The sequence below is a fragment of the Vombatus ursinus genome, unplaced genomic scaffold (assembly GCF_900497805.2).
Source record: "Vombatus ursinus unplaced genomic scaffold, bare-nosed wombat genome assembly UNPS02000769.1, whole genome shotgun sequence".
Lineage (NCBI taxonomy): Eukaryota > Metazoa > Chordata > Mammalia > Diprotodontia > Vombatidae > Vombatus > Vombatus ursinus.
Window position 1 is genome coordinate 1 of NW_020940547.1, and position 5,005 is coordinate 5,005.

At 43.8% G+C, this 5,005-nt stretch overlaps 1 long non-coding RNA gene across 1 annotated transcript; it reads left to right on the plus strand.

Moving 5' to 3' along the window:
• Positions 1 to 317: 317 nt before the first annotated feature.
• LOC114042765 lies at positions 318 to 3,351 on the plus strand. Its single transcript, XR_003569018.1, has 3 exons — positions 318 to 580; positions 1,780 to 1,845; positions 3,174 to 3,351. It is a non-coding gene; the product is annotated as an uncharacterized LOC114042765 (long non-coding RNA).
• The last annotated feature ends 1,654 nt before the right edge of the window (positions 3,352 to 5,005 follow it).

A 5,005-nucleotide genomic window follows, 5' to 3' on the forward strand; every position in this document is an offset into this window, starting at 1 on the left:
TTCCCATCACCCTCTTGCTGTGACCTACCCACCAGGCACTCATGGTTATAACCTTCTATGACCTTTCCCTTCCATGACCAGCCTCTTCCTCTGACCTTCCCCCACACCTCACATTACCCTTCACCAGGCGCTGCCTCTCACCCAGATCTCCTTTCCACTAGTTATAGCTTCCTCCCTTTCAAGGCTGTGTCACCTTAGACAACCTGCTTTCCTTGTCTGGGCCAGTAAAATGAGACTTTTTTTTTAGGCATTTGGCACCCAGATCTAGGTTCAAATCCTGCCTTTTACAGCTAGTGTTCTCATGAAAGGCTCCCTCCACAAGAACCTGGACAGGAACAAAACCATTGGACCCCCTTGATTCAATCATTGGGTGAAGAAGCACATATTGAGTCACTCCCTCATGAAGGACCCTGAGCTCATATAGAGACCCCCACAACTGACCCAAACTCTCTACTTTTAAGTACTCAAGGTGTCTATCAATCTATAATCATTTTTCTTTTTTTCTCAGTTCCAGGTCCATCCACAAGAGTAGCACCTAAGCCTACCCTGGAACCCACAGGGCCTGGAGGACGCTCCAAAGGTAGGGAAGAGGATGATTCTGTGTCATGGCAGTGGTGTCAGACTCATATAGAAATGGATCCCTGTGGGCTGCCTATTGACTTAGAAAACCCCAAATTGACATTATCCACGTTGTGCTGTATTTTTATTTATTTTGTTAAATGTTTCCCAATTACATTTTAATCTTGTTCTGCCACACTCAGGAGTTTTGGGGTCTCAGTGTAGGCTATGCAACCGATACCTCTGTGACCTGGAGAATTCACCCTGAGTCCCACATGGAAGGTGGAAATAGAATATGCTATTCAAAAGAGGAAACAGCCCCAGGCCTTTCAAAATCCCCATTATTCTAAGAAATAGGCACCTTCTAAACAGGGAAAGAGAGGGAGAGCTGAGATGTTATAGCAACTGGAAGTCTTGGGTCACAAAGACCAGAGATTTAAATTTTGAGAAATCAGATATACAATTAAGCAGAACATTCTATGGGAAGTTGGAACAGATTTCTGCATTCCTGTTGAGGAGTAAGGAAAGTACAGGCTGCCTAAGGAGGAAGCCCCTGGTCTAATAGACTTTTGCAATGAGGACCCTTCACCCAGGTCCCTGTAACATCCTGGGGGTAGGAGACAGATCCTCAAGCCTCGCAGCTCAGGATTTCAACTTCACTAGTAACTTCACCATCATGATGAAAGGGACCTTTACCATTATGGCGCAGAACCAGCAGCAGGGTGAAGCTTCTCGAGGTCATGCCATATGAAGGAGCTGGTGTTGCCTAGTTTGAGCAGAATCAAGGAAGATGTGATAAATGTCCTCCAGTATTTAAAGGGCTCTCACATGGAAGAGGGGATAGGTTTGGTATGTTTGGCCCCAGAACAATGGGTAGAAGTCACAAAGAAGCAATTTGAGGCTTGATGTCAGGAAAACCTTCCTAGCAGTGAGAGCTGTCCCAAAGTGGAATGTGCTGCCTTGAGAAGTGGTGGGTTGTCCTCCCCTGGAGGCCATAAAGCATTGGCTGAACAACCATTTCTTCAGTACATTGTAGAGGGTTTTTGTTGTTTTTGTTTAGGCAGAGAACAGGCAAGATGGCCTCTGACATTCCTTCCAGCTCCAAGAATGGCTAAGGCAATAGAGACCTTGCACTCCATATCTCATAGCCAGTTCCTCAACTTATAACATTCATATGGCTGTGTTATTGATCATCCTTCTTCACAATGATTTTTCCAACAGCTTCTTTGCCGACCACATCTCCGCCAGCCACATCCCCAGGTCCATCAATTTTCTCAAGCACCACAGGTACAAAGATATTGGATATCTGGCTCATGTCCTAGAAATTGTGCCATGCTTTTCTGTAGGATTAGAGGACAAGAGACACAGAGCAAGGGGAAAATTGGAAAACTGGAAAGGGTACCATCAGTGGGTCCAGGATGTTAAGAGTCATGGATGAAGAAAAGGTATAAAGGACAGGAAAGTAGGAGGGTTGGGTTCTTAATGTGTTAGTGAGAATTCAAATTCAATAAAAATTAGAAAGGTCCGTCACATCTAAAAACATAAGATATTTAACAACTAAAAGGTCAAATATGGATAAAGAGTTACAAAATAAATTGCCTGACCAGAGGATGATGGGGACATGACCAGAAAGATTTCACATTGGAAGACGATGAGGGTTTTAGCAGATTGAAATCTCAACTTGATCTAATAGGGTGATGGAACAGTCCAGTTAGTCCCCATGAAGAGAAATCTAGTCCTTGGAAAGAGGAAGATGATAGTTCCACTGTCCTCTGGCCTGATCAGCCCCCATTTACAATATTATGTTGTGTTGTGATGACATGTTTGAAGAAAAAATATATACAGAAAGAAAATGGCCATCATGGGAACATGAAACTATGCTATAAAAGGATTGTTTGAAAGACCTAGGTGTGTTTAATCTACATAAGAGAGGTTTAATGATGGTCTCCAAATGTTTAAAGACCTCTAATGGGGCAAAAGATATAAAATCCTTCTACTTGGCCTCTGAGAGGGGAATTACAAGCAATGTGTGAAAGGTACTAGGGAATGTATTTCAGTTCACGTTAAGGGAGAATGTTATGCTAATTACGGCCATCCAAAAGCAGAATACACTGCCTCAGGACGCAGAGGCTGTGCCCTCACTGAAAGACCTGATGCAAATCTTCAGTGGCATTTTGCTGGGAACGTTATTGGAAAAGTTCTTCCATAGGAAGCTTGGCCTAATTTGAATGAACAAGCCTTTTGCATGCTTCCTATTGTGCACAAGATTCTGTCCTGCTCTTCGAGATGAGTGGGATAGTCAGTAGGTGGCCTTGCCTTGTGCTCTGTTTCTGCAGGCCAGGACACAGCCAAAATGAACTGAATCAGGGCTCTCCTTGCTCCATCTAAATCCCCACAGCTGCAAGTGCCCTTATTATCTCTAACTTCATGGTAGAACTTTATGGCAGAGAGGAAGGGAGTGCCCACAAGAATGCTACTCTCCTCCCAGAAGGTTGTCAATAGAACTCAAACTGAGTCCTCACTCCAGCTCTGGTTCTTATCCTAGTGTCCCTGAAATTTCCTTTTCCTTCTTTTCTGATCTCCTTGCCTTCATCATGTGTTCTTTGAGTTTACAGGTTATAACGAATACCACAATGCCAATGTTCCTTCCACTTTCGTCAACTCTGGGGTCTTTAGAAAGGAATTCTCGGGGCGGGGCCAAGAGTGAAAGCAGTGCATTGCTTGAGCTCTCCCCCAAACCCTTCCAAATACCTGTAAAAAAATGGCTCAAAAAAAATTCTACAGCAGCAGAACCCACAAAAGGCCAGAGTGAAACACATTTCCAGCCCAAGTCAACCTGGGTGGTTGATTGGAAAGGTATATCGTGCTGAGCAGGGAGAGGAGTGCAGTTTAGTGTGGGCAAGCAGTGTGGAACAGGCCTCAGAGGACTGAATCGCGGGCAGCCATGGCGGTTTCCAGACTTCTCAAACCACGAACACCAAAGACAACTTGGAAGGTCAGTGAGAAAAGTCTGTTTCTGTGGTGAGAGAAGAAGCTAGGTCTCAGCCCCAAGTCCAGAGCGTGTGGGCGGCGCAGTGGCTGACTCCTGAGCTTCTGGCCCACATACTGAGGGGGAATCGAGTGGCTCATCAGAGATGGATTGCAGGGATCTCTTTGCCAGTGATGAGGCAGGAATCTCTTGCTTTGCCCGTGCTTGGATCTGAGTCACAGTTCTGAGAGGCGGTCCTGGGTGAGGAGGAGCCCTGGCCTGGTGGAGCTTGTTGTGGTGGTGGAGAGGAAACACCTCACTCCTTATACCACCTTGGGAGAACTGAAAATTTACAGGTCCCTAGAAGTAGCTCTGAAAATAGGTGTACAAATCCCCGAAGCTTGGGACAGTACATTCACCACATTGGAAGCAGACTATTACCTTAACAAAGAGTTTAAAACTCAAGTAATTGGCTGGGATCATGAGTAAGCAGCGCAAAAAAGAGTCAGACTATATTGTCTTACTTTGGTGACAAAGAAGATCAAAACATACAACCAGAAGAAGACAAAGTCAAAGGTCCTACACCCAAAGCCTCCAAGAAAAATATGAATCAGTCCCAGGTTATGGAAGAGCTCAAAAAGGATTTTGAGAAGCAAGTAAGAGAAGTAGAGGAAAAACTGGGAAGAGAAATGAGAGTGATGCAAGAAAATCATGAAAAACAAGTCAACAGCTTGCTAAAGGAGACCCCAGAAAATAACACCTTAAAAAATAGCGTAATCCAAATGGCAGAAGTGGTCCAAAAAGCCAATGAGGAAAAGAATGCCCTTAAAAGCAAAATTGGTCAAATGGAAAAGGAAGTCCAAAAGCTTACTGAAGAAAATACTTCCTTAAAAATTAGAATAGAGCAATTGGAAACTAGTGACTTTATGAGAAATCAAGACACTGTAAAACAAATCCAAAAGAATGAAAAATGAGAAAACAATGTGAAATATCTCATTGGAAAAACAACTGACGTGGAAAATAGATCCAGGAGAGAGAATTTAAAAATTATTGGACTATCTGAAAACCATGATCAAAAAAAGAGCCTAGACATCATCTTTCAAGAAATGATCAAGGAAAACTGCCCTGATATTTTAGAACCAGAGGGCAAAGTAGAAATTGATAGAATCCATCGATCTCCTCCTTAAAGAGATTCCTCAAAGGAAAATTGGGAATATTGTAGCCAAATTCCAGGGTTCCCAGGTCAAGGAGAAAATATTACAAGCAGCCAGAAAGAAACAATTTAAGTACTGTGGAAACACAATCAGGATAACACAATGTTGAAGGTGGAAGATCAGGGTGAGAGGCAGCACCTGGTGAAGGGTAATGTGAGGTGTGGGGGAAGGTCAGAGGAAGAAGCTGGTCATGGAAGGGAAAGGTCATAGAAGGTTACAACCATGAGTGCCTGGTGGGTAGGTCACAGCAAGAGGGTGATGGGAA